Source organism: Sus scrofa, chromosome 8 (assembly GCF_054392235.1).
Source record: "Sus scrofa isolate SSC_HxYL_T2T_F1_AM1 chromosome 8, Sscrofa_HxYL_maternal_Yorkshire_Landrace_v2.0, whole genome shotgun sequence".
NCBI classification, from domain to species: domain Eukaryota; kingdom Metazoa; phylum Chordata; class Mammalia; order Artiodactyla; family Suidae; genus Sus; species Sus scrofa.
The window spans coordinates 66,453,749-66,475,535 of NC_139390.1; the positions used below are offsets into that span (position 1 = coordinate 66,453,749).

The window sequence follows — 21,787 nt, forward strand, 5'->3', positions numbered from 1 at the left end:
TATATTATCCAACATAACTTTGAAAATTTAACTTTATTTGTTAAAAATAAAAGTTGAAAAAAATTAGCAGCACTTCCTTCGTATCCCCTAGCGGCGTACTTCAGAGTAAATTGGTTGCATTCAGTAACAATGAAAACTAAATTCAGTACCAAGTGCCTTTTGTTTTTTTGATTTTTAATTTTTTGTTTTTGGCTGCACCCATGGCATATGTAAGTTCCCAGGCCAGAGACTGAATCTGAGCCTCAGCTGCAAACTATGCCATAGCTGCAGCAATGCCAGATCCTTAACCACTGGGATGGGTTAGGGATTGAACCTGCACCTCGGGAGTGACCTGAGCTGCTGCAGAGACAATGCCAGATCCTTAACCCACTATGCCACAGTGGGTACTCTACAAGTAAATTTTAAAAGCTCAATGTTTTAATTCAGTGATTTCCCATGTGTTACATTCTTTGACTTGTTATTCTTAAAAATACTGCTTCAGTTTGATAGACATTACTTTTTAAAGATTCGTATTGATTGCAAAGAGCATTTATTACTTGCAAAGGTCTATGAATAAGCACGCTTCCCCCATTTGCCCAAAAAAACAATTAAAACAAATTCTAGTGGATGTTGTTTAGAAGGAGTGATATGGATTTTTCCCCTCACAGGTATGTGATATTTAAGTAACTTAAAATGTGGGTTTATATGCTCTTCTTTTGATACATATAATATATAGAAATATAATAGATGTACTTAAAAGTAATGTCCTCAAAAGGGGTGGGTAAAACACACACACACACACACACACACACACACACACACACGTATCCTTTAAACTCTATCAAGAGTGTTAACTTTTAATTGTCTGTAATACCAGCATAGTTTGACCTTATTGATTGATCAATTTGAATTGCACATGAATAAAAATCCAGTTGTATAGAATCTTGTTTGGACAGGGTGTTCTTGGTGTAGGGAAAATTTTATGAAAAAATTGAAGCAAACTTCCACTCAAAGTGGCAAAGCTCCACATGTTTGATAATTTGAATAAAACAACTTCTGGGAGTTCCCGTCGTGGCGCAGTGGTTAACGAATCCTACTAGGAACCAAGAGGTTGCAGGTTCGATCCCTGCCTTTGCTCAGTGGGTTAAGGATTCGGCGTTGCCGTGAGCTGTGGTGTAGATCGCAGACGCGGCTTGGATCCCGAGTTGCTGTGGCTCTGGTGTAGGCGGGCAGCTGAAGCTCTGATTAGACCCCTAGGCTGGGAACCTCCATATGCCACGGGAGCGGCCCGAGAAAGGGCAAAAAAAGACAAAAAAAAAAAACAACTTCCGAAATTCTTTTTAGGGAGATTTCACTGTTTCTCCAAGCTCTGTGCCTGTGCGATGGTTGTTAGGCTGTCAGTATGTCCCTGTGCTGCCTCTCCAGATTTGTGCTTAACAGAATTCTACAGAAAATAAAGAATAACTAAGTGTTCACTGAGGGCCTCGCTGTGAGTCAGGTTCGTCGAGTTTTAGTGCACTGTGACTTTTTTCTTTTGTAAACATGTTTTTTGATTAAGGGCTGTATGTTAGATTGATCTGATTTCCAGATGGTGGAGCCTCAGATAAGAGACTTATTACTGTGGCATGGAAAGCACACCATTTTCAAGATCTCAGTACTGAAGGTTTTCTGCTTGAAATCTTACACAGAGTGAGAAATAAAGCTGCCTGCAATGAACTGCAGGCACTGTAAGAATAAGAAAGGGACAGAAAGCAGAGCAGCAGTGCAATGGAAATCTGATATTTGATATGTAAGCTAATCCTTTTTAGTCCTGCAGTGAGATTCCTTTTTTTTTTTTTTTTTCACTTTTGCTGAAGCATTTCTTTCTTTCTTTCTGCTTTTTGATCCCACACCCTGCCCCCTGCACAGTTGGAGTATCCCCAGAAGACTTTGGCAAAGGTCAGTTCTCAGAAGCTTTTTAAACTTTAGTTAGAATACATTTATTGATTTTTTTTAATGACCAGTGGAAGGAGGATTTTTGGAAAAAGCTCATCTTAGATTCAGTGTCTGTCTTGGCCATCCGAACTCTTTTTAAACCTTTGAGAACACTTCATTAGATGCCAGGTCGTCCTCTTTAGTAAGACTCTGAGGATTCTGGTATATTGGATTTTTCTCGGGATTGATATCAGCTGACAATTTGGCCTCACAGGCACAGGAGATAAAACTCATTTTTTTGGAACTGACATTCAGAAACTGCATAAGTATGTAAAAGTTCAATAACTCTTTTTAAAAAAAAATTCAATTGTGAGTCAGTTTAAAGTACTTGGTAGCATGAATTGGCACAATTACTTGTTCTTAGGCTATTGTCCTTATATGTAGTCATTTGATATTTAACTATTTTGCTTGTCTAAATTAGCCAGGAAAGGAAAATTCATTTTTGTGAACTGAAAACCTGATAATTAAGGATAGGATAACGTTTAAAAGAAAAATATCTTTTCATATTTTAGCTTTTCTGCTTCAATGCATTTTAAAGTTTCTGCTTTAAATTTTGAACTTGAAATAAAACATGACAAGATTTCCTACATCCATAATCCTGAGTTAATTCTCATATGTATTGGCCGGTTTACTCCCTAAGTTCATTTGGTTGATACTGTTCTAACATCCATGTTTCAGGTTAGGTTCTAGTCTTGGTTTGACAGGTGCCAAAGGAAGGTAGATCGATTGGTTGTAGAGAGTTTAGATAATATATGTTGAGAGTTGATAATTATGCATTGCATTGCAAAATGATTATATACCATATTTCAAAAATTATTTAGAGATCATTAAATAGCAAATATCTCTGATAACATTCAAAGTGATTTAATTCATATGCAATTTTTCAACAATACACATAAAAGAACAAGGTAAATGTAATTTTTTTCTTTTGTAAACCACCTTAAAATAGGAAACATTATGAGCTTTAAAAAATACATTCAAAGAAGCAGTTGCAAGCAGTATCACTTGGTTGAGGTATATTTTGAAAATGAATTCTGTATAATTTATGAATCGTAGTTTTATATTTTAAAAGGAATTCTGAGACCACATTTCTTAAAAAAACTTCTGAAGTACTCAATCATTTGTGTTTTCATCACTTAGAAAGCAAACTGTTCAAATTACTTTGAACTGTTCTGTCATAGAACATATAAATGTGTACATTTTTAAACAATTAATATTTCATTATATAAGTAGTAAAGTGGATTTCATTGCATTCTACCAGAAAAATAATTGTTTAAAATTATAAAGTAGACATTTTATTATAAACGAAAGAAGCTAAGTACCTCCTATCATTATAGAACTTGGAAACCACGATTAGGATGCAAGTATGTTATGTGTCATTTTTGAGGGTTAAAAACACAGATTAAGTTGTATGATGGCTTTTTCTGTTGATAACTTGAAAGCTGTTTTTTACACAAAGAAAAGAACCTACATTGCTTAGGAAATCGTCTTCCTGGAAGCCCACCACCTCTTAGGGTTAGAGCAGTGGGTTGCTGAGTACTTGTAATGCAGAGGTGTTAAAAGGAAAGTTGGAAACCTGTCTGCCCCCAGCCATTCATCCATCTTGCCCACACAGAGTTTCCATTATGAGCTGAGTCTTTTTCTAAGAACTGGTTCTAAACATCAGTAGTCACATCTGTTGTGTATTTTACCACCTTGTCTCCTATCATAGGAAGCTTCTCATTTTCCTGTAAAGGACAGATAGCTTGAACTCCTTCTAATGATGGATTATTCACAGTATGTCACATTTTTCTCCCTTATTATGCCTTAAGGCAATAATGGCATAGTTTCTTACATGGGACTAAGCTAAAGCATCTGTGACTCAGTTCTAGGCTAGCCCAAAGAAAGAGATGCTTGAAAACTCTGGGTAGTTCTAGATACTTGGGAGAGAAAAATATTCTTGACTTTCAGTATCGTTATCAAGGTCGAAAGAGTACAGCAGAAACAGATTCCTGGAGGAATTGCCATACTGTACAGTGTGTTAACCAAGATGGGAGTTTGGGTGTTATATATGCCATGAACCTCTGATTAATCAGAATGTTACCATTTCTGTGGGAGCAGAAACAATCTTCGTGTAATTGAATTATGAACTAAGTTAAAGGCTTATTCTTTGGGTTTGACTTTAACAAATAAAAACTGTTCTCTGTGTACACTATCCTAATCCTTGATATTTACCACAAAGGCTGGGTATACAGTAGACACGAATTAATGGTTCTTCCTTTCCCTTTTATTTGTCTGTCTTATCCTGTCCTACCCAATCCTACCCTCTGTGTGCAGACAACCAAACTAACTGTCACCATAATAATTTTTCCTCTTGCCTTGCATTAATCATAACTTATTTTGGTACTCATCTAAACAAAATGTAAGAAGTTCAGCATTTTATAAGTAAAAATACTGGGTGATACATTGATTGAGCCTTAAGAATATTCTCTATTTTGGATTACCTGCAGTCCTTTTCCTCTAATAAACTATGAGTGGTCCATGAAACTGTGTGTTATTTATAACCTTTGTAGATATGTTGGCTATTCTAAAATATATCAATTGTATTTTTTTTTTCATGGGGAGGAAGCTTTTGAGTAATTTATTCTAATTTACATTAAAAATGAAATTACTGGGAGTTCCTATTGTGGCTTATTGGGTTTAGAATTTGACTAGTATCCATGAGGATACAGATTCTATCCTTGGCCTCACACAATGGGTTAAAGATCTGGTGTTGTCGCAAGCTGCAGTGTGAGTTGCAAATGTGGCTAGGATCCAGCAGCCACAGCTCAGATTTGACCCCTAGCCTGGAAACTTCCCTATTCCATAGATACAGCCCTAAAAAGTAAAGAAAAAGAAAAATTAAGATACTAAAGGCTAGGAAAGGCAAAGGATTTTTCATAAAAAAGCAAATAATTGGTAGGAGTCTTTTCACTTTAACATTGGTCTTTGGGTCAATGTTATATATCCTTTCCTTTATTGTTCCCTTGTTTTTGTTAACTTTGCATTTAGTTAGCATTTTTTTACTTACTTTCTTTCAAGATAGAAGCTTTACTTATTGATTTATGAACATATTTTCTTTTATTATTATTATTTTTAAAAATTTTATTAGAGTATAATTGATTTACATTGTTGTGCCAGGTTCTGCTGTGCAATGAAGTGAATCAGTTTTATATACAAAAATATATATGATATATATCCTTTTTCTGATATTATTTTCCATCATGGTCTACCCCAGGAAAATGGATATAGTTCCCTGTACCGTACAGTAGGACCTCATTGCTTATCCATTCTAAATGTAGTAGTTTGTATCTGCTAACCCAAACTGCCAGTAGATCCCACTCTACTCCCTCTCCCCCTTGGCAACCACAAGTCTATTCTCATTGTCTGTGAGTCTGTTTCTGTTTTATAAGTAGGTTTATTTGTGCCATATTTTAGATTACAAATATAAGAGATATCATACAGTATTTGTCCTTATCTTTCAGATTTACTTCACTTAGTATGAGAATCTCTAGTTGTATTCATGTTGCTGCAAGTGGCATTATTTTGTTCTTTTTTATGGCCAAGTAGTATTCTATTGTATATATTTACCACTTCTTCTTAATCCATTCATCTGTCAGTGATCATCCAGGTTTTTTTTCCCATGTCTTGGCTGTTGTGAATAGTGCTGCAATGAACATAGGGGTGCATGTATCTTTTTGAATGAAGGTTTTGTTGGGATATATGCCCAGCAGTGGGATTGCTGGATCATATAGTAGTTCTACATTTTGGTTTGTGAGGAACTTCTGTACTGTTTTCCATGGTGGCTGTACCAATTTACATTTCCACCAGTGGTATTGGAGGGCGCCCTTTTTTGCCACACCCTCTCAAGCATCTCTTATCTATAAACTTATTAATGATGGCCATTCTGACCAGTGTGAGGTGGTACCTCATTGTGAACTTCTTTTCTGACATAGGTATTTGAAGGTATAAATTTGCTTTTAAGCACATTTTAGCTGTATTTTACCGTGTTGTGCTCCAGTTTTCTTTCAATTAAAATATTTAAAAAATTCTCTTGCATTTTCTTTTTGATGTATGGATATTTAGAAATTTATTATTTTATTTATTTATTTATTTATTTATTTTTGTCTTTTTGCCATTTCTTGGGCCGCTCCCTCGGCATATGGAGGTTCCCAGGCTAGGGGTCAAATCGGAGCTGTAGCCACTGGCCTACGCCAGAGCCACAGCAACGCGGGATCTGAGCCGCGTCTGCAACCTACACCACAGCTCACGGCAACGCTGGGTCGTTAACCCACTGAGCAAGGCCAGGGACCGAACCCGCAACCTCATGGTTTCTAGTCGGATTCGTTAACCACTGCGCCATGACAGGAACTCCTAGAAATTTATTTTTAATTTCAAAATGTTTAGAGATTTTTAAAACTTCTATTTTATTCTTTTTGAATTTAATTCTGTTTTGATTAGGAAACTCACTTTGTATAATTACAGTACTTTTAATTTGGGAAAGAGAGAGTAAAATTCTTAGGGAAAAGTGCTGCAGCATCCTCACTGTTGTTACCAAAAGTAGAGTAGTTTTTCTTCCATAAGCACTTAATTCATTGTATGACTAGTCAATTTTAATAGTCCTGAAACAGTTGTTTTTGGCAGTTTTGTCCAGTTTTATAATTGATTTAGAAGTCTGCTCTAAGGTAAGCCCTAAGTTTCCTTTATACAATGGCATATATTCTTGGGGCCTCTAAATTATCACATGTGGAAAATATGGTGCATTTAAAACTAAACTTCGTACCTCTGTTTTTCAAAATGCACCAGGAGTTTGGACATGTCCTTGTGCTCAAATTGTTGAAGTGAATTTCTTGTGAAGATAAGAATTTGACACAATATTAACATGGTGTTCAGGGCGTACATGTAGAGAAGTGTAGTGAGTGGACATTCTTGTAGTGTGGATTTATGTCAACAAGCTACTCTATCCACAGTAATCTAAGAAGCCAATATACCCTCTATGGAAAGCAGTATAGAGCCTCTGGAAAGCAATAGAGTGTTTTTTTTTTTGTTTGTTTGTTTGTTTGTTTTTTTAATTAGCAGAAATCCATCAGGAGGAAAATGAGATCTCAGATTATTTGGGCAATTATTTGCAAGGTAGAAGAGTAAGAGGCAATAGAATGGTCTGTAAGAATACCAAGGTGTTGTTGCAATGTGGCAGGTGTGGGCCAGTAATGACATCATGTAGTAGCAGGTGGCAAAACTAAGTGTCAAATGCTTTGGATTCTTATCTTGGCACTATTTGTTTGATAACCATGATAATCTTTATGAGTTGCAGCTTTCTTATCTGTAACATAGGAATAATTCCTCTCTGCTTTCTGCACATGATTGTGATGATTATGTTATTGTAAATAGAGATCACAAACAAATCTGAACACTCTACAGAGAGAATCACATGATGGTTATCAATAAGGAAATAAAGTAAAAAGTATTTGAAGGTAACTCATAGACTAGTAAATTGAGATAATGAAAGGGGGTGCTTGGAGAAGTGACTTGGATATCATGAATAAAGAGGCAGCACTTGAAGGGTTAGTAGAAGATAAGGTACTAGAATGTCAGAAATGCTATTAATGTATCTATTTATACATCTTTGTTTCATTTTCTTAACTTCCTCATAATTTGAAAAGGTAGATATGAAGGCCATATACTTCCTTTTACAGATAATAAATTGTAACACCCAATATTTATTTACTTAATTAAAAATGATTAAGGACTAACTCTCATAGACAAAATAGCTGCTGTATAACAATTTCTTTGCTTGATTTTATTTTTTAAAAATAGCAAATCTCGTTGATCTTTTAAAAATATCACTGTCATTTTAGGCTATAGACTATCTATTAAATGACACCCAAATTATCTTTAAAAATTTTTTTGTTGTTGTTGTTTTCTTTTTTAAATTTTTAAAAATTTTTTTTCTTTTTTCTTTTTTTTTAATTGTTATTTCCCCAATACAATTTTTCCTACTGTACAACATGGTGACCAAGTTATACATATATGTACATTCTTTCTCTCACATTACCCTCCATCATGTTCCATCACAAGTGATTAGATATAGCTCCCTATGCTATTCAGCAGGATCTCCTTGCTTATCCACTCCAAGTGCAATAGTTTGCAACTACTAACCCCAAACTCTCAGTCCACCCCCAACCTTGGCAACAACAACTTTGTTCTCCATGTCCATGAGTTTGTTTCTTTTCTGTAGATAGGTTCATTTGTGCTGTATATTATATTAACCATATAAGTAATATCATATGGTATTTGTCTTTTTCTTCCTGACATTACTTAACTTAGTATGAGAATCTCTAGTTCCTTCCATGTTACTACAAATGGCATTATTTTGTTCTTTTTTATGGCTGAGTAGTATTCCATTGTGTGTATGTACTGACCGTATCTTCTTAATCCTTTCATCTGTCGATGGGCATTTTGTTTTTTTCCATGTCTTGGCTATTGTGAATAGTGCTGCAATGGATATACGGGTGCATGTATTTTTTGAATGATATAGGTTTTGTCTGGATATAGGCCCAGGAGTGGGATTGCTGATCAAATGGTTGTTCTATATTTAGTTTTCTGAGATACCTCCACACTGTTTTCCATAGTGGTTGAACTAATTTACTTTCCCACCAACAGTGTAGGAGTGTTCTCTTTTCTCCATACCCTCACCAGCACTTGTTATTTGTAGTCTCACTAATGATGGCCATTCTGATCAGTGTGAGGTGGTACCTCATTGTAGTGTTGATTTGCATTTCTCTAATAATTAGTGTATTAAGCATTTTTTCATGTGCCTGTTGGCCATCTGTATGTCTTCTTTGGAGAAATGTCAGTTCAGGTCTTCTGCCCATTTTTCAGTTGGGTTGTTGTTTTGTTTTTTTTTTTTTTTGTTTTTTGCTATTGAGTTATATGAGTTTTTGTATATTTTGGAGATTAAGCCCTTATTGGTTGCATCCTTTGAAACAATTTTATCCCATTCTGTGGTTTGTCTTTTCCTTTACACAGCTTCTTTTGCTGTGCAATAGCTTGTCAGTTTGATTAGGTCCCACTGGCTTAGTTTAGTTTTTATATCTATTGCCTTGCAATTTTGAAGTCAGAGAATGTTTTGCCCATGTTCTCTTCTAGGAGTTTGATGGCGTCTTTCCCTATGTTTAAGTCTTTAAGCCATTTTGAGTTTATTTTTGTGCATGGTGAGGGGGTGTTCTACTTTCATTGATATACATGCAGCTGTTCGGTTTTCCCAGCATCTCTTACTGAAGAGACTATCATTTTCTCATTTTATATTCTTCTCTCCTTTGTTGGAGATCAATTGACCATAAGTGTCTGAGTTAATTTCTGGGTTCTCTATTCTGTTCCATTGGTCTGTTTGTCTGTTGTTCTATCAGTACAACACTGTCCTGAATACTATAGCTTAGTAATATTGTATGAAGTCTGGGAGAGTTATGCCTCCTGCTTGGTTTTTTCCCCCCCAGGATTGCTTTGGCAATTCTGGGTATTTTGTGATTCTATATGAAGTTTTAGATTGTTCTTTCTAGTTCTGTGAAAAAATGTCATGGATAATTTGATAGGGATTGCACTGAATCTGTAGATTGCTTTGGGCAGTATGGCCGTTTTAATGACATTAATTTTTCCAACCCAGGAGCATGGACATTTTTCTGTTCATTTGATTCCTCTCTAATTTCTTTGATTAATGTTTTATAGTTCTCAGCATGTAAATTTTTCACCTCCTTGGCTGAGTTTATTCCTAGGTATTTAATTTTTTGTGTGTGTGATTTAAAAAGGTATTGTATTTTTATATTCCTTTTCTAACATTTATTGTTAGTATACAGAAATGCAATTGATTTCTGAATGTTGATCTTGTATCCTGCTACATTGCTGAATTCATTGATCAGTTCGAGCAGCTTTTGTGTGGAGTCCTTAAGATTTTCTATATATAGTTTCATGTCCTCTGCATAGAGTGACAATTTTACCTCTTGTCTTCCATTTTGAATACCTTTTATTTCTTTTGTTTGTCTGATTGCTGTGGCTAGGACTTCCAATACTATGTTGAATAAAAGTAGTGAGAGTGGGCATTCTTGTCTTGTTCCAGATTTTCATGGGAAGGCTTTCAGCTTTTCTCCATTGAGTGTTATATTTGCTGTGGGTTTGTTGTAAATGGCTTTTATTATGTTAAAGTATGTTCCCTCTATACCCACTTTGATAAGAGCTTTTTCATGAATGGTTGTTGCATTTTGTCAAATGTTTTTTCTGCATCTATTGAGATGATAGTGTTTTTGGATTTTCTTTTGCTAATGTAGTGTATGACTTTGATTGATTTGCCTATGTTGGACTGTCCTTGTGTACTTAGGATGAATCCATCTTGGTCGTGGTATGTGATCTTTTTTATGTTGTTGGATTTGTTTGGCTGAAGTTTTGTTGAGAATTTTTGTGTCCATTTTCATCAAAAATATTGACCTGTGATTTTCTTTTTTGGTAGTATCTTTATCTGGTCTTGGTATTAGGGTGTGGTGGCTTGATAGAATGTCTTTGGGAATGTTCCTTCTTCAGTATTTTGGGAAAGTTTAAGAAGCATGGGTATAAGCTCTTCTTTGTATGTTTGGTAGAATTTGCCTGTGATAGCGTCTGGTTCTGGACTTTGTAGGAAATGTTTTTATGACATAGTTTCATTTCTTGTGATCAGTCTGTACTGTTGATCTGTTTCTTCTTGATTCAGTTTTGGCAGGCTATATGTCTTTAGAAAGTTGTCCATTCTCTAGTTTGTCAAATTTGTTGGCATATAATTGTTCATAGTATTATCTTCTTTTTTGGTTTGTTTTGTATTTCTGCAGTATCCATTGAGATTTCTCTTTTTTCATTTCTTATGTTGTTTATTTGGGTTCTTTCTCTCCTCTTCTTGGTTAATCTGGCCAGAGGTTTGTCAATTTTGTTTACCCTTTCAAAGTACCAGGTCTTGGTTTTATTGATTTTTTTCTATATCTCTATCTTACTGATTTCCTCTCTGATCTTCATGATTTCTTAACTTCTGCTCACTTTAAGTTTTTTTTTTTTCATATTTTTCTAATTGTTTCGAGTGGTAGGTTAAGTTGTTGATTTGAGATTTTTCTTCTTTTTTGCAGAAGGCCTGTATTGCTGTGAAGTTCCCTCTAAGTATTGCTTTTGTAGCATCCCATAGATTTGAATAGTTTTGTTTTCATTATCATTTGTCTCCAGGTATTTTTTAATTTCCCTGTCAATTTCCTCATTGACCCATTGGTTTTTTAGTAGCATGATATTTAGTCTCCATGTAGTCAGTTTTTTCTCATGTCTTTTCTGGTGGTTGAGTTCTAGTTTTATGGTGTTCTGGTTAGAGAGGATGCTTGAAATAATTCTATACTCTTAAATTTGTTGAGGTTCATTTTGTGCCCCAGTATGTGGTCTGTCCTTGAGAATGTTCCATGTGAACTTGAAAAGAATGTACATTCTGATTTTTTTGGATGTTATATCCTGAAAATGTCAATTAATTCTAATTTTCTTATTGTGTCATTTAGGGTCTCTGTTTAATTATTGACTTTCTGTCTAGAGGATCTGTCCTTTGATGTGAGTGGGGTGTTAAAGCTGTCACTATTACTGTATTGCCATCAAATTATCCTTTTATGTCTGTTAGTATTTGCTCTATGTATTTGGGTGCTCCTATGTTAAGGGCATATGTATTAATGAGTGTAATATCCTCCTCTTGAATGGATCTTTTTATCATTAAATAGTTTCCTTCTTTGTCTTTCTTTAGGGCCTTTGTTTTAAAGTCTATTTTGTCTGATATGAGAATTGCAACTCCTGCTTGTGTTTTCCATTCACATGGAATATGTTTTTCTATGTGTCCTTTGCTTTAAGGTGAGTCTCTTATAGGCAGCATATTGTAGGCTCTTCCTTTTTTTTATCCAGTCTCCCATTCTATGTCTTTTGAATGGAGCATTCAGTCCATTGAGTCCATTTAAGGCAATTATTGATAAATATGTATTTATTGCCATTTTAAACTTAGGTTTAATTCTAGGTTTCTCCTTTGTTCCCTTCTTTTTTTGGTTGGGTTATTTCCTCACCGCCCATAGCCCCTATCTGAGAATCCATGCTTGCGCAGAGAAAGATATTCCTATGGTGGTCCCTCCCTCTTCCTCTTGCCCTCCCCAACAATTGTGCCTTGTTTCTCCTGAGGGCCCATACCGCCTCCAGGTTCCCTCCTCCAGGTTCCCTCGGCTATGGCGATCCACTCCCCAGCCCTTGGTGCACAGCTTCCTCAGGTTATCTCCACACAGCCAACCCTTGTCCTCTCTTGGAACTGACCTCTAGAACCTGAGTCTCATCACCCAGCCCCCATCCAAGAGTCTCAGGCTGTAGTGTCCTGAGAAGTGGTACCAATGGTTTGTGTGATTCTCTCTCTGTGTCACCCTCCTTAGTCTGACTGCTGCTCTTTTCTCTGAGGCTTTGAGGTCCCTCTGTCTTGGCTGATCTCCCTGTCAGGTGGCTTCCCAGGTTATGGATTCCTTTCCTCTTTTACATCTCCCTTTCAGGATTGCTAGTCCTGTCCTGATTCCTTTTTCCTCTCTCTCTTTTTCCCCCCTTTTGTTCAACACAGTTACATGGAGGGTTTATGGCCCTTTTTGGAGATTTAAGATCTTCTGTCAGCATTCAGTAGATGTTGTGTGTGGAATGTTCTACATGTAGATAGTTTGTGTGTGTGTGTGTGTGTGTGTGTGTGTGTGTGTGTGTGTGTGTGTGTGAGAAAGAGAGAGAGAGAGAGAGAGAGAGAGAGGTGAGCACCACGTCTTATTTCTCTGTCAGCTTGATCCCCGCTCCCAAATGAACTTTTAAAAATATGTTTGTATGTATCACTTCTGTATGGCTTCATGAACCTTTCCTGGACAGTCTGAGTAGGAGATGTGAAATACTTTTGGAATTAATGTCACACAGACAAAGACAATAAAATGTCTTTTCATCTTAATTCCAGACTAATTTTACTGGGATTTTGTGGGATCTCTCTCAAATGTCAGAATGTGAAGGTGCTTTCTAATACTCATTAGTGTTTAAAAATTTTGAGATGATGATTTCCTGAAAAATTCATTTAAGGAAGCTTATTTTCTTTCTTCCATTATAAACATCCTTAGCATTTATGGATGGTAATAACCAGTATAATGCTGTTTGAGGTGTACAGATTCTGAATTTGGACTACTTGTATTCATATTCTGACTTCACCACTCAGTGTCTCAGAATACTTATTTGAAAAATAAAGAAGATAACATTAGTACCAAACCGGGAAGACTTTTATAAAGGTTGAGTATAAAAAATACTAAAGCTCTTAAAATATTTTTAAGTTAAATGAGAATATATAGTGTTAGAAATGAAGTATTTAAACTTGTTAAATATTTTTGTAAAAGTCTTAGGAAAGAAAGTCAAACTTTCTCTTTTTTTCTTTCTCTATTTTTCTCATTCTGTTCTTTTTCTCCATTGAGACTGTAAGTGTAAACTCTGTTAAGTAATATTTTTGTCTGTTTGACTCATTCTTGAATGCACAGTACTTAGAACAATGTCTTTACAGGTAGGAAATATGTAATTACTGAGTAAATGAATGAAAAGTTGCTCTGTTTTTAAACCTTGCCATCTCAGGATTAGAAAATTTACCTTGAGCATTTATCTTTATATATATATATATTTTTAGATTGGAGAATCAAACATTGTTTTATTATTTTCCATTTGATATCTTTTATATGTATTTATATTTTATCCAAAATGTAGATTAATTTTTAGTTAAAATAATCTAGTATTCTAACCAAAGTATTTTCATCTAATTCTTGAAATCTAGAATGAACTGCAATAATTGCTACTGATTGCTTTTTATATTATTTCCAGTAGTGAAAACATGAAAATATATACCTACCAAATCTTTATATCCTCCATGAGTGCTTTCCTTCAGTGTCATCACATTGCTCAAAAATAATTCTAATAGCTCTTTTAGGCAAATTTAGTAATTAGGAGAGGAATTCTCCTTATTACTTTATCCTGATAGAGCAGTATTGATATTGACACGTTTTCTTTCCCCTTTCTGCTTTCTTTTATATTCCTTTCACCTGTCTGCTCCTCTTTTCCTGTCCTGTGTTTTATCTGGGACCTGGCCTTCTTCCTCTTAGGAGGTTAAGGAACCCCATGTGTGCTTGCTCTTTCTCTGATGTGCTGTTAAGTGACTGTACACTGATTGTATACTGTGCACTGACACGGTGAAGAGCCAAACTGCCAATTAGAAAATCTCTGGTCTTCTGGATACATAGAGAAATGACCTGTAAAGATAGTCATGCAAACAAAATCAAAGATGTGTGATGGTGTGCTTTTGTTCTTGGTCTCAATTCATGTGAGGTCAATACAGACAATTTCCGATAAATAATTTTCATTTTTTTTTGTTACCTAAAAAACAATTAATATTTTGTTTACCTAGTCAGCATTTTTCAGACCCCGTTAGATGATTTGTTCTTTAGGAAGGGGTACTAGAAATTGAAGAAGTAGTCACAGTCCATGGTCTCAATCAGTCCACATTACAGTGTAGGGTTCAACAAACTAGAAGAATGCACAAAGAGGTAAAGGAGCAGGAGGATATCTGCCTGGTTCTGGGTCTGGTGGAGCCGTTCTGATGCCAGCTGGAAAAGCACTGTGGAATAAGTCATGTTTGGATTGTTGGATGTATTTCCTAAATGGGGGGAAAATATACGAAGGGTGAGAGAATATTTGGAGGACAACCTGTGCTGTCATCACTCATGATTGTTCAGCTATGTAGCATTTTTATAAGATGTGGCCTGCTTTTTCTTCAAAAAACAGAGAAAATACTTTATTGGTATTTTAGCCAATAATTTTTAAAGGAACATATTTGATTTGTTGAAAGAATAGTTGTGCAGAGAAATTCAAGAATTTGATTAAAATCTTGCTTTCAGTTGCCTGTTTAAATGGTCAAATATGCTATTCAGATATGCACTTAGATTGCTCTTGTGGTACAAAACCTCATTAATTGGCCCAGTAGAGACACTCACTAGAAAAAATACAGTGTGTTCCATTGCTTTAATATTTCAAAATCCTCAAAATGTAATGCTCTACTAGTGAATGCTTTTCCAATAATTTGTTTTCATACATATCTGATGGTAATCAATAGTGATTTTAGAACTCAACTTTAGTTTTATGCAAATTACTCTCTGCCTATATCTAACTCCTTTTCCATTTGAGAGACAAGATTCTAGAATAGATATTAGATTTTGTCATAGTTTTGGCACATAGCCAATTACTTAACCTTCTGCTAATAGCATAATATTACCAGTAGCATAATAAATACTAAGTAGCATAATAATTAATGCAGGTGATGCTTGTATAAAGCATTAAATGGGCTTACTGGAAAGTTCAAAATTTAATATGACTGGTTGCAGAACACTTAGAAAACACTGAAACCCCAAAGAAAATACTTTGAAGGACATCAACTCCTCTTTAAAACTTATTTTTAGGAGTTCCCGTCATGGCACAGTGGTTAATGAATCCGACTAGGAACCATGAGGTTGCGGGTTTGATCCCTGGCCTTGCTCAGTGGGTTAAGGATCCAGTATTGCTGTGAGCTATGGTGTAGGTCACAGACACGGCTTGAATCCCGCATTGCTGTGGCTCTGGTGTAGGCTGGCAGCAACAGCTCCGATTAGACCCCGAGCCTGGGAACCTCCATATGCCGTAGGTGCAGCCCTAAAAAGACAAAAAGACAAAACAAAAAACAACTTATTTTTATTTATACATTTTACATTATTCCTTTATTGGTAAAATGTTTGATGTATTGATATTAGTTCAGTAACAACAGAAATATGAAATATTATGGCAATTTACAGAAAATTAAGGTAAAACAACGCTTGTCAATCCAACATTTGAGTAAACTCCCGTATTATCATTTAATCCTTTCTAATATTTTTAGAATCTAAATTTTTTAACTTGTAATCACAGTCTGTATATTTATTCATAAAAACTCAGAGCATGGTCATTTTTTGTTTATGTATGATAAAGTAGTGAGACATGCTAAAGTTTTGCCCCACTTTTTTTTTTACTACAACAGTTCTAGTAATGAAAGTGATTAAACATATCCCAAAATCTTAACTAGAAAGGTCTGTTGACAGAAATGAGAAAATTTCTTAGAAATCTCTGAATTTATTTTAAAAATGTGCTAATTAGGACAATATTTAAATTTCATGACTATCAAATTCATTAACTTTTCTCAGTGAACATTTATAGTATATTAGCTGGAGTAGTAAGATAGGTCTCACGTAAATTGAATTCCATTTTTATTCATTTCTGTTGCTATGCTCCAAATGTTGAGAGTGGAAAATACTCTTGACAGGCAATAATAAATACATGAGTCTACTCAAATAGTCCTACAACTATAAAACCATAAAATTAAGTCTATGTTTTTTAATCATCTAATTAATTTTTTTTTACAGAAATGTTTAAATGTTCGATATATCGGAGGAAAAAAACATGGATTTTTAACAACTGAAGAGCAAATTAAGGTAATTATTAGATTATTGTTGCCAACCATAATTGTTAGTAATTTCAAAGTATACTTAATATATTTATATTCAAATCAGTACATGCTGTAATGAGTATCATCTTGAAAATTCAGCTTATTACTTAATGAGTTACTGAAATGAAATTTTACGTATTTTTAGAAAATAAATTGACATTTGTTTTGAACAAATATGTAAATAATATACTTCAAAGTATTTGGCGTTATAAGGAAATATACTCTAGCTGTATGAAAAATAAAATGGGTTCTAAAAATAATTTTAGGAGCTTTTTACCTCTTTCAAAACTCACATCATTATTTTACTGTCTTCACTAATATGGAATAACTATTTAGATTTTTTAAATATTAGTACATGTATATAACACAATTGACTAAATTAATTTTGTTTATTTTATTCCATTTGTTCTCAATTACATACCCATGACAGTGACTGTGAATATTAGGAAATAAAATATGTGCACTTTATAGACCAAGCTGATTAATATAAAGCAAATTCTTTTTAAAAGTAATGTTTTTATTTATCACAAATATATTTATGCAGTAAAACATAAGACTTCAAGGAGTATAACTTAGGCCAGTACACATACTTCCATCTTCTTCAGCAAACTATTTGAAGGGAAAAAAGGGCTTTATATTAATGAGTTATCAGTAAAATTAGAATTTTTTCTTCTTGAAATTATTGAAGTTAATTTTCTTAAAGTGATATTTGTAATCTCTAGAATGTAGTTTATTATATACCTACAGTTTAAATGTAGACATGTTAACTTATTTTTCTTTATATTAAAATAATTCATAATCATTTGATTTCAAATTGTTGATATAATTGGTATGTGTTATATAAACTTGGCAAAGGTTTTGCATTTTTCTTTTTACTGTAAGAATACCGAATGACTTGACTATTAAAACATTTTACTTCCCTTTGTAGGTACTCAAATTTCCCCTTAATATTCTTTCTTTTAGGTATTTTGGTTTTAATTATTTGTCACTGCTTTCTTTCTGCACACTCATTTACAAATACAAACAAATGATATTATCCCTCTTTCCACAATAGATATGATTGACTCTGCTTTATTTGTATATGCTAGCTTATCTATACATTGGCAATTTTACAGACATTCCTTTATAGACTTGATTGAAATGGGTTTTTTGGTACTTAGTGAAATAAATAAATATAAAAACAGGCTGATTCAGTCTTTTTTAAAAACAATTAATCCCAATGAAACTTGGATGTGCTTGCTTCTGAGAAATTCAATGCCGTTAGGAAAGATATGAAGCTCTGTAGAAAATATAGTATATATTTTAAAAGAGTTGATTTTCCCTTGTGGCATAGCAGGGTAGGTTAAGGATCTGGCATTTTCATTGGAGTGGCTTGGGTTGCTTCTGTGGCACAGGTTTGATCCCTGGCTCAGAAACTTCCATATGCCTTGGAGGTGGCCAAAAAAATTTTAAAAGGTCAATGGCAAACTGTGAAGGAAACAATGTTGGAAGCAGCTCACTTTTGCTAGAGACTCTTTAAACCTTCATTGAGGCTGTGAAATTCCCTTTGGGGGTTGTGGATTCAGGCATGTATGGCAGCCAATAGAATAACTTGTGAAAGCCTGCATAAAGGGGCAGAAAGACATGCCATTAAAGTGTTGATACTTCTGGTGTGGCTGTCACATGGTAGGACAGTGTTAAGAGATGAGTCTAGAAAGGTCGATTTGGAGCAGCCCACATAACATACCAATTTTACCGGACGAAAGCTGAATTTTCTAGCTTAGCTGTCTCTAGAGGGCTTACGGGTTGAGAGAAGAAATTTTGGAACCTCCCCTGATGCGAATGTTCTTTAAGAAATATTAGAAAGGATGAAAACCTTAAGATATTTTATGTAATGACTGTTACTGGCCCCCACATATGAAGCTTTTGGAAAATTATAGGTATTTTTACGGTATTAAATGATTGATGATGTTTACTTCCTTGCTTTTTAATTGAGATATAATTCATATACCATAAATTCATGCTTTAAAAATATCCAATTTATTGGTTTTTAGTACATTAACAAAGTCATGGAACTATCATTTCTATCTAATTTAGCAATTTTTTCTCATTCCTAAAAGAAATCGTACCCTCTTGAGCAGTACCTCCTCGTACCTCCCTCACCCCATCCCTGACAACCACAAATATACCTCCCACTGCTGTGGATTTACCAGATAAATGGAGTCATGCAGTATTTTTGTATGTTTTCAAGTTTCACCCCTGTTGCGTAAATCAGGATTTAGTGAATAATACTACTAATATCACATTTTGCCTATCCGTTTATCATATGATAGACATTGAATTTTTTCATACTTTTGGCTATTATGAATAATGGTGCTATAACATTTATATCCCTGTTTCTGTGTAGACATATGTATTCTTTTCTCTTGGACGTATCCCTGGGGTGGAATTCAGGGTCATTTGGTAACTGTGTGTTTTACCTTTTGAGGAACTTCCAAATCTCTTTCCAAAGTGGCTGCTGTATCATTTTGCATTCCCACCAAAGTGAATGAGTATTCTAATTTCATCATATCCTTGCCAAAAGTTATTGCAGTCATTTTGATTAGAGCCATCCTAAAGGATGTCACATGGTATCTCATTGGATTTTGATGATGCTATTTGTATTTGAGTATGTTAGTGTCCTGATGTTACATCCGTTTGGATAAGTACCCTAAGTGGGATTATCATCAATTTCAAGCTAAACTGGTTCTCACATTTATACAATAGATTTTATGAAGTTTAAATAAAATTTTCAAAATAAAGATTATTTGATTAATATATGCATGCGTCAATGATAAACTGCTACAACTAGCATTTTCTCTATTCCTATTAAGGGATATTTTCAGACTAATTATATGACACATTCTGATCATCTACTCAGATTTATTAAGGATAGCCAAAAGAGAATAATTGCATATCCTAAGTGATTAAACTTCTCCTAAGAACATACTGTCTTAAGGTATAAGTTGATGATACACAGCATTATTAATAGTACGATTTTTAATAATTTAGTATCAAGAACACAAATGTACGCCTTTCTGGGTTTTTCAGCAATGTTTAAAGTCACGCTCGATCTAGTCATTTACACATTTTCACAAAATTTATGATAAATGCTGAGAAGCCTTATTTGAGATTTCCTGAAGGGAAGGAATGAAATCATTGGAGAAACCCTAGTTCTTCCTGCTGTGATAAAAATGTTTGAATAACACAAGATAAATTATATGGCAACAAATAAAATTGTATTATTTTATCAGCAAATATTGTTGGAAGATGACATTAAAAACATAATTTTAACCAGTAAAATAATAAGTAGTAGAACAAATTATGTAGTATGAGAGGTTTTTCTGTTAGACAAAATAGAAGTATTTGCAACATATATCACTTCATGATATTTACTAGATTATTTATAATCAGGTTTATTTATAAATAATTTACAAATAGTAGCCACACTCTTTTAATGTACAATTCTATTTTGACATATAAAAAATGGGAATGTAGCACCAAAATTAAGATGGCCAGATATTCTTTTGTGCCCTTTTGTGATTATCTTCTCCCACCACTGTCAGCCCTGGGAACCTCTAGACTCTTCTTTAGTAATAAAATTCAAAAACAGAAAACAAAAACAAAACAATATCTATGAGGAAGCTGACTAGAAAGGTCAAGTTTTGAGTACAGATGTGCTGTATGACCTTCAGATGCGCTGTCTCCTCTCTGCTTCAGTTTCCTTAGTAGAAACATGGGACTGACAAAATGACCTACCACATATCATGTAGAATAGAGCTGGGGCATATTTAAGCACTTATAAGCACTTAGTATTTTTAGAGTAAACTATAATTTTTGAACTTGAAGGGAAGATATGTTTTACACAGTAAGTGACCTCTTTGAATTGATTCATCCGCAAGTATCAAATCATAGTTTTCAGAAAAATAAAGCCAATTGAAAACATCATGCTCACACAAGCTTTAGCTAATGACTCCATCCTTGCAATTTCTTAGCCATACATGCTTGGAGTGAAGCTTGAATTTTCTTTCACCTGCATTATATATTCATCAGCATATGTGTCTGATTACTGAGCACCTTGGTCTAAATCACAGTCCCAGGAGTTCTGGTTGGGGCTCAGCAGGTTAAAAACCTGACTAGCATCCATGAAGACGTCGGTTCAATCCCTGGCCTCACTCAGTGGGTTAAGGATCTGTGAACTTGTGGTGTAGGTTTCAAATGTGGCTCTGATTCTGCTTTGGTGTGGCTGTGGTGTAGGCTGGCAGCTGCAGCTCTGATTTGACCCCTAGCCTGGGAATTTCCATATGTCCCAGGTGCGGACCTAAAATCAAGACAAAACAAACAAATTGCAGTCCCTTCTTGGAGAGGGAATTATAACATTCTCCTGCTTCCTGCGCTCCACTGTTTTCACCGTACAGCTGGCACTGCCTTGTCCTCTCCTCAGCCTCCCCCGCACTCCAACTGCCTTGGCATCATTGCCATTGACTGAACACAAGAGACCCCTCAGCCAAGAACTCAGAGGCTATTGGTTCTTCTCCCGTCCCACCCTCCCAAGTTACCCCATGGTTTTCTTCCTAGGTTTCAGATAGTCTCTTCTCATAGCAGCCTTCCTTGAAAAACCTCCTTAAAATTGAAACTGCCTGGGGGTACCCCCTGCCCTCTTCTGTTTTATTTTTGCTCTAGATCACATAACACCACATCACACAGAATTCTGTTTGTCTCATTTCATTAGTTAAAATATTTTAAATATTTCCTCTTTATAGCATCCTTTTAATTTCCACCTTGATGTGTCTTTTTTTTAAATTATTATTATACTACTAGCCTTGCTCATGGATTTGAACAGTTAGAAAGTTAATTCTTGAGGCAGGCAGTGTGGGTGACTGTGACTAGGGGCAGGAGGATTATCTGGGGAATATTTGCAATATCTCATGTAAGGTATAATAAAGAGCTGGGGTTGGGTGGTAGTAACACATCTGAGAGCATGAATTACAAGTCTTAGGGACTGATTATATTTGAATAGTAAGAGTTGAAGTCTCAGTGGGACAAGTCTCAGGCTTGCAACTGCTAACCCCGTGGATGGTGGCACCATTTACTGAACCTTAGTGAGCAGAGTTCTTTGTGTGTGTGTGTGTGTGTGTGTGTGTGTGTGTGTGTGTATGGTTATTTTTATTTACAAAAATGATAAACTGGTATATAGAAATAATCATGCTTTTT

The 21,787-nt window shown here is 34.9% G+C and overlaps 1 protein-coding gene across 50 annotated transcripts in view; it reads left to right on the forward strand.

Annotated features, from left to right (window-relative positions):
- ADGRL3 (adhesion G protein-coupled receptor L3) overlaps positions 1-21,787 on the forward strand; it is an 812,688-nt gene that overhangs the window by 169,610 nt on the left and 621,291 nt on the right. For 49 of the 50 annotated variants that reach the window (XM_084972370.1, XM_084972365.1, XM_084972348.1 and 46 more), the window contains one exon: positions 16,473-16,541. The exons of the other annotated variant lie outside the window; for it this stretch is intronic. The gene's annotated coding sequence lies outside the window, so the exon portion shown is untranslated. The remainder of the gene's footprint in view (positions 1-16,472; positions 16,542-21,787) is intronic. 50 annotated transcript variants of the gene reach the window in all.